Source organism: Tachypleus tridentatus, chromosome 11 (assembly GCF_004210375.1).
Source record: "Tachypleus tridentatus isolate NWPU-2018 chromosome 11, ASM421037v1, whole genome shotgun sequence".
Classification (NCBI taxonomy): domain Eukaryota; kingdom Metazoa; phylum Arthropoda; class Merostomata; order Xiphosura; family Limulidae; genus Tachypleus; species Tachypleus tridentatus.
In genome coordinates, this window is record NC_134835.1 from 95913296 (window position 1) to 95924689 (window position 11394).

Sequence of the window (11394 nt, forward strand, 5' to 3'; positions counted from 1 at the left end):
CATTTATGAATCAGAAAACTACAGATATTTGACCAGGAATGTTTACAGATTTTTAACATCATAAATCATTTGACTTCAGTGAATTATCTTTGAAAATTAGAATCTCTATCTAGACATTGTATAACTTTGGCAGTGTGAAACTTGTGTGTGGATGAGAAGCAGCTAGCTAGCTTCTCTGTTAAGTGAATTGTACGTGTGTATCAACATAGGATTAATTAGCTCTCCATGAAGAGTTGATAAAAGATTAGTTCCAGACCAGATAGAAGACTGAATAGTTTGTTAATTTGTAAAACTCTTGTATATAATATTTGTAATAACAGTTACTATAACTTGTTTTGCTATTTGTATATTAAATATATTTATGTTAAGAAAGAAAACTGTTTGAATCAATCTTGTCAGATATTATCATAAACTTAATACATAATGACATTTAATTAATTTTTAAATTCAAATTTCTGGCTATTTGAAACCGTATGACAAAACTATGTAACATAATAAATCGAGACTCATCTGAGATAAATTATAATACATAACATAATAAACTGGGGGCTCATCCTGGATCTGAATCTGACACAAAATCAGATCTAAATTAAAATTCAAAACATAACTCAAATTTATATTTATCAGTACCCATAAGATTTGATCATGTCTCATTATGAAGATTTTTTTGAATTACCATATCTTGAGCAACTAGAAAGTTATAAAAAAGTAAATTGCTAGACTGCAAACATTTTAGAATAAGAGGTTAAAAATCAATGAAAAAATTATCTAAAAACTTATTGTTAAAATATAAGTCGATGATTATTTGTTGTTTGAAAAATAGGGAAATACTCTAGCGTCTCAACCACTCTACCAGAATGTTGCACAGCCTGGGACCATCAAAATGGCAATAACATCTCCATGAGAGATAAGGAATAGTCAAACACAAAAAAGTGGAACAATCTCACATACCACTGTTGTGAAATTCATGAAGGAAAATGCATAACCTGAAACCATGTGCAGACTTATGCACTCTAGTCCAAAACTTCCTTTCAGGGTACTAATATCCACAGGAGAATATTACATCACCTACATCCATAGAACACCAACACTCTACTCTGCAACTGAGTGGTTACTGTGTAGAAGACATTGAGCACAGTGCCTCTATGGTCAACCATACGAAAGTGACAAGGACTTCTATACTCCACTCAAAGAAAGTAATGTGACAATGGAGTGGATAGTCCATAGGAACATCGTCACTGGAGACAGTGCAATGGGTAATCACAAAATCTTACTTTGAAAATCAGCAATCTCCTTCTACCTTACCCATTCATTCTGGGATGGGCAGGTTTATGAAGCAAAATATCCTGAGGTTGGGCATCATTAAGCAATCTGAAATACCACATCTCCATGGTAAGCATGCTGGACAGTGTGGATTTAGAGTGGGATCCACATGATAAAAAGTAAATAAAGACCCCCAATTGAAAGAAAGTATGAATAAACATTTACCAGTAAGAGTTGCATCAAAGTCTGAGGGAGACAGTGGGGGATGTACATACTAGGAATAGTCCACAAGTCAGATTGCAGAATCTCCTCCACTGAATGCAAAGATGGATAGCAAAGGAAAAGTGAGATGTTGGTTTTGATGGAATGACACTTCAAACAAGTCCAGATGGAACAGGTAGGGAAGAATAAGCCAATTAAACCAAAAGGTGAACCCAACTGGTAGGATTAGAAGGTGAAAGATCATGAAGGGAAAAGAATTGCTAGATGATAAAGAGTCAAAAAAGCAGCAGTATGGGCTACAGGACAATGATGAGCCCTGACTGAGCACAGGAGCCTATTTGGATCTGGTCAAGTGTAAACATGCAAAACAGAATGAAGGGAAATAAGGAAAAGGAAGAATCACTTTCACAAGCTGCTGAGGTCTTCAGGTGAAATAAACAATTTGGATAAAGGATACATGAAACATCAATGGCAAACAAATCCAACCATTGACATCCACAGGCTAAACGAAGAAGAAAATATGTTTTGAGAGAAGGATGAAACAGGGAATATGAGAAAAGTGTTTCAAACAAAGGTAAAAGAAGGGAATGTAGACAGTAGTAATGTTCCAATCTCGAAGGGCAATATGCCTAGAAGAGCAAACTGTTTCTGACAAATGCTGGCTGGTTGTGGAATCTTGAAAAAGAGGGAAGGAAATTGGGAAAGGAGAAACTGAAGGGGAGGAAAGAAATTTGATAACAAACTTTACTGGCAGCACCCAAAGCACACAGTGACTGTAAAAAAAATTCAATGAAAAAAACTCAAAGAACTGAGCCCCTATCAGACCCAAACCCACTGGATAGTAATCAGTACTGTTGGTGATAGGGAAGTGGGATGAGAAAAAGTATTCCAAATAGAAGGAACAGGTAAGGGCTGGGATGAAGATTGTTAACAATAATGAGATAAGTGTGGCCACCTGTAGTTAGGAATAACTCAAGGAGAACATTATTCATGACAGGAACAGGAAGTATTGTGATGTCACACTTTGTATTTTTTTTTGTACATGTGTATTCAGAGAATAAACACATATCAACAGGTTATGGGCCCAGGAATGCTCTAATAGTGCTTAAACAGATAAAACTGCTTTAAAATTGTTAGTACAAGTAATCCAGGAGATTCTGAGCATTACTGTAGAACAGTTTTGGATGACAATTTTTGTTGGATGGCACAGGATTTACATGGATAATTTATCACAAGTGCTGGGTGATTTGTTTCCTTTGTCTGGAAGCCATTGTGAATTACCAAGATAAACTGTAAGTAAAATATTGATTGACACTCTATTTTCTCAAGTCATATAAAGGGAGAAATAGATCTAAATCAAAGAAAGGAATATTACAATTGTGGTTAAAATAGTTTGACAATGGAAGATAAAATATCAATTGATAAGTTGGAAGAAAATAATTGGGCCACATGGAAATTTCAAATGGAACATTTATTGAGAGAAAAAGGCCTATTGGACCATGTGACTGAAACAGAGGTATTGGCAGAGACAGTCAATGATCAAACAAGGGCAGATTTCAACAGAAAAAGGGAAAGAACATTTTCAACAATTGTTCTGAATATTCAAGGTGCACAACTCTATCTTGTCACCTCATGCACAACTCCTAAGGAAGCATGGAATGTACTGCACACTCACTTTGATAGGAACACACTAGCCAATAAACTATTCCTGAAAAAGAAGTATTTTCGATGTGAAATGAAAGAAAGCATGACAGTCCAGGAACATATGAAACAAATGGAATTAACAGATCAGCTTGCTACAGTTGGGGCAGAAATAGCAGAAGAAGATCAGATTGTTACCTTACTTGGTAGTCTGTCAACTAGCTATGATACAATTGTAACAGCCCTAGAAACCAAAATTGGTGATATCTCATTAGAATTTGTGCAACAGACACTGATTAATGAAGAACAAAAGAAGAAAATGACCACATCGAATGAAACATTATCAACTGCATTAGCCACTTGCAGCAACTTCAAACCTCATGGAACACAAGAAACAAAGAAAAGGGGTAACAGCTTTTCGTCATCATCGTCATGATGATATGGATTAAAACTGTATGGATTAAAACAGTCACCACGCTGTTGGAACAAATCATTTCATGAACAGATGATGGAACTAAAATTTGTTCAGAGTTCAGCAGATCCATGTGTTTACATACGGAAGGGTGAAAATCTAGCAATAATTGCAGTATATGTGGATGATATTATTTTGGTTGCTAATAGTGATGATGAAATAATCACTATAAAGGAGGCACTGAAGGAAAAATTCCACATGAAAGACCTTGGAAAGCTCCATTACATCCTTGGACTCAGTGTTGTTCAGGATGAAAAGAATGGCTGTGTATGGTTAAATCAAAGACAGTATATCCAAACTATGCTGGTGAAATTTAGAATGACAGTAAGGCAGTTGCAACTCCATCAGATGTAAACGTGAAACTGCAAAAGGATGATGGTGTTAGCACTCACGTTGACTGGAGTTTGTACCAGTCATTGGTAGGCAGCCTTCTGTATGTTGCAATGGGAACAAGATCAGATATTGTATATGCAGTGGGAGCAATATCGAAATATTGTGCTCAGCCCAACACAGCACATTTGACAGCAGCAAAGAGAATCCTACGTTACTTGAAAGGAGCAGCTGATCTTAGTCTTACGTTTGAAAAAGTACCAGGAGACGTCATTACTGGTTACTCAGATGCAGATTTTGCTGGAGACCTGGAAGATAGAAAGTCCACATCAGGAAGTATCTTCATTCAAGCAGGAGCAGCTTAAGTTGGATTAGCAAAAAGCAATCCACGGTGGCCCTGTCCACCTCAGAGGCAGAGTATATAGCCTTGAGTCTTGCAGCACAGGAAACAGTATGGTTGAGAAGACTACTGCAAGAAATAGGTTCCGAAGTTGATGACCCTGTTTGTATCATGGAAGATAACCAAGGAATAATCGCAATGGCACATAATCCAGTGGGTCATGCAAAAACAAAACACATTGATATTCATTACCACTTCATTCGCCAATGTGTGCAGAACGGATCAGTAAAACTGGAATATTGTCCCACAAACAGTATGATTGCTGACATTCCTACAAAGCCACTTGCTAGAAGTGCATTTGAAAGGTTCAGAGATAATGTTGGACTGGTACCAATGGATAAATGAACCAGATAAAGTGACGATTATCATAACAGATTGAAAGTAATTGTAAAACATTTAGATTATTGTCAGTAATTGCAAGTTTGTGTAAAACTTAAAATTAAGTGGGAGTGTTAAAAATATTGAGATAAGTGCTGCCACCTGTAGTTAGGAATAACTCAAAGAGAACATTATTCATGACAGGAACAGGAAGTATTGTGATGTCGCACTTTGTATTTTTCTTTTGTACATGTGTACTCAATGAATAAACACATATCAACAACGATGACTGTCAATTGAGAACTGGAGGCATAAGAGATTCTGGCTATGATATTTGTAAGAGTGGATAGTTTCCAGGACTACATGAAAGATATAATGTCTCAGAAATGAGGCCATATGTCAATCCCTGAGATATGTTGAGGATAAATGAAGTCAAGCCAATATGACGTCATCAACAATAAAGAAACCAGATATGTAACAACAGAGCTGAAGATATGCAAGTTAAAGTGGAGGAGAGAAGAGTAAGTGTATAGAAAGATACCATACGAGGTTTTTAAGAATAAGAGGCTGGCAACAATATTGGGCAGAGGTAAGATTGAAATTTGATTTAAGAACCACCCCTCAAATGGATAACAAAGAACCTAACAACTGCTGATCTAAAAAACAGATAGTCTGCATGATGGTGAGAAAGGACAAATTGATCAGAAGTTCTTGGAGGCATAGCATGCTAATCTCTTTACTTGTGGCAAACTGATCAGCATAAACCTGAATGTCAGGATAGAGGAGGAAAACAAAAATGGTTGGGAAGATTGTTCATGCAGTAAAGAAGGATGAGATAAATAAGAAATATATGAAAGGGATAAAACCTCACAAACCTGAGAAACAAAATCCAAAAAGGCTTAATTAGGTCTAGGAGACTCCTCAGGCTGGATAGGAAAAGGAACAGCATATTGTGGAGGTGGAAAGAGAAGAACAGTCTTTGTCAGTCAGAACAGACTCATCAAGCTCAGGAGGAACCTGGATGATGATGTTCCATGTAATATTCGATCTCTAGATATATACAAGAAGATAAATCCACCATCAGGTTGCCCACACCTAAGGCTTGATAAAAGTCACTAGTTGCCGATGTAACCCTCAAAGTGATAAAATTAACTTTGAAATTCACTGTGCAAAAAAGGTTCATGAAAATCAAGTACAGAAGTAAAGTGACAAGAATTAACTAATAAATAATAATATAGGAATTGGATTGAATGAAACCAAATGAAATTGATAAATAACCAGAGTTGAACATGATGCATCAAGCATGAAAAAGAGCACATCTATACTCAAACATTACCAAAAAAGAAGTAGAAGGAGTCACAAGCATCATGTAAGCATGTATAAACATATAGGTAAGGATGTAACAAATGATGATTTACATAAGAGACATGTTGGAATCTTACAATTCCAAGAGTGAAAGGCTTGTAGCATGCATAAAGAAAACGTATGCAAATAGGGAACAGCACTGAATAGAAATAGCTAATCTCTTGAGGGGGGGGTAAGTACTTTATCTGAATAAACAAATCTGACATGACTTAAATTAATTCTGAAAATCTGTTGTTTATAAATATCAAATTTGACTGAAATAGCTCTCATTCTGACATTAACAGAAAAAAAGACAGTCAATGATAATGCTGATCTGTTATGCATTTAAAAGGCAAAAATATTAAAGAATATCTTAATATTGACCAATATTTCTTGAGTTTCTCTTTATGTTAACAAGTTATAGTTAATCTAGATAAAGTTTAAGAACATAAACCTCTCAAACATGTCAATATTAATCTTACACACACAAAAAAAAGAAAAGAAAAGAGATCTATCAATGTACAATTTTCAAGAAGGCTTTTGATACCAAAACAATTCCTCAATTTTTATGAGGAGACAACTATCAATATTATCTTTGTTCTACAAAACTGTAGGCTCAATAATCTGGTTTTTGTTATATGTAAAGTTCTGGAAATAATAACAGCATGTAAAAAGAATGCCAGTAGTATTGCAAAGTGGGAAAAATAACACAATCAAATTGATACCATTTCATACCCATAAGAAATATGCATTGCATTTAACATTATTACTGTTGGAATCTGATGGTACACATACTTAAAAAATAATTTTTTCAAAGGATACTTAAAAGTACATTACAACATTTAGAAACGTTATTTTGAGCAAGGCTTTTAAGCATGATTTTCTTGCCTTATAAAATTTTAGGATTGTTTTGATAGTGCTTCTTTATATCCTGACTTTTATAAAACCTTGGGTAATGCTCTACATAAGAAACAAAAATATTTGATGTTTAAGGAATTAACATGAAAGTTTAGAAATAGGTAGAAAACATATTAATAAAAAGGAATTGGGAGTCATTGTTGATAAAATCCTTAAGAATTAACTATTACAGATATACTCATTATGCTGAAAAGAGTACAGAGATAGATTAATAGAATGATACAATGTACAAGTCATTAACTATATATATCAAAAAAGGCTTATTTTGTTCAGTGATTTTTCCCTAGAGAATAAAAGCATTGAAGCAGTCTTTACTTGGATGTTAGAAATGGTTAAAGGGTGGACAATTTTTTAATGAATAGTACAATGAGTAGCGCATGGGAAAGACAAAATGTTCAAATTTGAACATGGAAAAATTCCTGTAGATTTCAGATTTGAAAAACTACCTACCAAAAATTTTACACAATCATCTATTAGTTAGTTTTACATAACTTTTTCTTTTATTGTGATATGTGCAGTTAGTATGAATTCTCCTGAACTACTGTTACTGCTATGTACTTATATCAACTTGAGGCTATATTTAATTTGGTTTAGATGTTCAGGTTGGTTGTTTTGGTAGAATATGGGTAAACACAATACAATAAATGATCTTCTTTCATGTTGTTTCTTATATTTTTAAAAACATCATCAATCATAACTTTCATCAAATTTCAAGTAGTTAAAATTTTCCAAAGCATCTTCTCATGGATATAAGCCTAACACCAAAAATGACTAATATTGGATACCCTCCAACACAAGATTCTTTACTAGCCCTAAAAATATTTGAGTGCAAACATTAGAACTTTCCACACACAAAAAAAAAACCAACATATCTTGCATTTTCTTAATCAATTTTCACTTTAAGTTTAAATTCTAGATCATGAAATAACTTACCATGGTGTTGCAAGTTGAGAATTCTGTGGTGTTACTGTTGGTTGATGAGAAGGATGCAGATTCGAAGGTGAAGAATTAGTGTAATTCTCCTTTGGATAACGTGTAGCTACACGAGGACTATCTGCGCTAGCCGCCCCTAATTTAGCAGTGTAAGACTAGAGGGAAGGCAGCTAGTCATCACCACCCACCGCCAAATCTTGGGCTACTCTTTTACCAACGAATAGTGGGAGTGAGCGTCACATTATAACGCCCTCACGGCTGAAAGGGTGAGCATGTTTGGTGAGACCGGGATTCGAACCCGCGACCCTCGGATTACGAGTCGAGTGCCTTAACCACGTAATCATGCCAGGCCAGATAGGAGTGACATTTTAGTATTAGAGATAAAACGTTAAGGTTTTAAGATAAGTCACTATCAGAATCAATATTTAGAGACGAGCGAACACTTGAACGTGTTGTGATGAATGAAACTGTTGCAATGCATAAGATTATACAAACTAAATTTAGAGCAGCTTGTACAGTATAAAATGCAACAAGTGGCACATGGATGGGCATGCTTTTGTTAGGGGTTGATGTCAAGATATACACAACTCTCGCATGTAACGTTTAGCATTTAACAGCAATTCAAGATGATGTATAATAAGCTCCACGAAGAATAAGAAGGGAGGAAGAGATCTCACCCCATATTCTGATCCAGACATTCAGATAGGCCATCTGAAGTTTTGGTGTATTACTACATAACATGCCTGAATCAGAAAATTATCAATTAAAATTTGTATTTACAACTGTCTCAAATAATGTTTAGGAACCTAAATAAGATGTACTTATTATATTATAATGATGTAATATCATGGAAATGTTTAAAGTTGAGAAATATGTGTTTGATGATCTGTATTGGTTTTAACATTGTTAAATATTATGATTTATCTCGGACGAGTCTCTGAGTTATTATGTTACGTACGTTAGGTATTGCGTTTTCAAATAGCTGGAAATTTTAGTTTTAATTTAGAAGTTAACTGAATGTTGATGTGTATCAAATTTATGACATTTGCCAATAAAATAGATACACACAACTTTCTTTCGTTACACAAATATATTCTAATAGATAAACAACAATTCAATATAAAATAATGGCTATTACAAGTAATTGGTTATATACAAGACTTTTATAAACTTACAAAGAATACTGAGTGTTCTATCTGGTCTGGAACTGAATCTTTTATCCACGTTAACGGAGAGCGAATTAATTCTGTGTTGATACCAGATACACTTCACTTGATGGAAATGCTAGCTAGTTCTATTCTTAACACGTGGGTTTTTTTTTCGTGACAAAAGTGTCTAATATCCTCGTAGAAGTACTAACGTCTGAAGTTAATTCATTGAAGTTTGTAATGTTCGAAAGCTATAAACGTTCATAGTCAAATACATGTAGTGTTCCGATTAATAAGCGTTTATCACATTTATAGCTTCCGATGTTTGTAATATACTGACTGTAGCATTGTTTGTTTGTTTGTTTTGGAATTTCGCACAAAGCTACTCGAGGGCTATCTGTGCTAGCCGTCCCTAATTTTGCAGTGTAAGACTAGAGGGAAGGCAGCTAGTCATCACCACCCACCGCCAACTCTTGGGCTACTCTTTTAACAACGAATAGTGGGATTGACCGTCACATTATAACGCCCCCACGGCTGGGAGGGCGAGCATGTTTGGCGCGACCCTCAGATTACGAGTCGCACGCCTTAACGCGCTTGGCCATGCCGGGCTCTGACTGTAGCAACCAACAACAATAATAAACTGTCTATCCATGTGTTGATTTATAAACTTTTAGGCGATATTCTCGAAAGTTCACTTAATAATACTGGCAATCATTAGTATTACACACACACTTATTAAACTGGTGATTTCTAGGCTTGAAAATGTTCTGCCGATTTAGGTAAAAGGCGGGACTTTTGAAATGCACATATGCATTTCTAAATATATATATTATTGTTTAGTGCATTATGAACAAACCACAAACAAAAAAATCCAAGAACTATCAAAACCAACTACTACTCAAATACCACAAAACACAAACACACAAACAAACTCATATGCTGCAGTAGTTAAGAAAACATCAATCATGCAGGAAAAACCATCAACAAGTAATGAAGATTTACTTAAAACAACTGAAAACACACACAAAACCACACCTACGAACATTGAAAACATACGAACCAATGCCATTACTTCCACCTTCTCTGAAATATTGACAGAATACACAAATCCAAATAATGAAAACAGTCTAACAGACATAATCATTAAAATAATTATGAAAAACATCCAAAAATACCTACCACAAATGTTAACATACATCATGAACTCTGTTAAACATGGATGAATTCACAGTATTACACATCAATATCCAGAGTGCTATTGCTTCCAACACCTCTCCCCGTTAAACTTGTACATCTGATCTTTAAGATAAAATCAAATTTAAAATAATAATAATAAAATAGTGCTAAAATAAAACAGCCACCTACGTTCTAGACTTTAAAAAAATGAAAGAAAAATATAAATGGGCATTGGCCTGAAAAGGACCAAGTTTAAGTTATGTTATTACTTCAGTATTAATCAGTCCATTCCAACCAAGTAATGGAAGGAGGAAGAGGTCTAGTGTACCTGACCCTCCTGGGTATCAGGGGCGTAGATTTTTTACACCCGATGGGGGGGGGTGATTTTTGCAACCACTTATGTGGACTGTTCAATTTGCAAATTGGTAATCTCTGATTACGTGAACCTGAAAGCTGTAAACATACAGTCACAGAGTAATCTTGTTGCCACGATACTTCAAGGTTTCCATGTAGATTTGTATAAGTGAGGTGTTGTGAACAGTTTTCAAAATGTTAATAGAATAAAGACAAATGTGTCACAAATTAACTGCCACATGAATTTATTCCTGCACACTGCACAGTATAAAAGATGGCCATTATACTTGACAAGGTTACTAATAACTTTCATTGCATGAATTACGTTTTCAAATATTAATAAAATTAGTAATTACCCTTGATAAGTTTATATCTACTGAAAAACTGTTCATGTTGTTTGATAAAAATAATTAAAATGTCTTTGCGAACTCTTGAAAATTACACATCAATACAATATAGCACATAATTATTCATACTTTTCATTGAAGTAAGATTCATTTAGTTTTCTAGTCTACATGTTCCCAAACGTAGACCTCCTTTGTGATGATCTGTTTATGAATTCTTTCACAAGCTCTTCTATATTTATCTTGTCGACCTTATTTTTGTGAGTGTAACAAATTGCCACATGGTTGAGGCGGCACTGAGATATAGTTGACCCTAATCACGTCTTCAACCGTCTTAATGCAGAAAAGCTGCGTTCACATTCGCAGCTGGATACTGGACATACAAGCAAAATTTTCATGAGTAGAAACATTTCACAAAACATTTGCTGGCTTGTTTCATGCATTTTACAATAAGCATCCTTCGCACCTTTCAGAGATACTGCTTTTGTTGTTTCTTTGAACATGGGCAACTGAAACTCGAGCCGTTGTGCA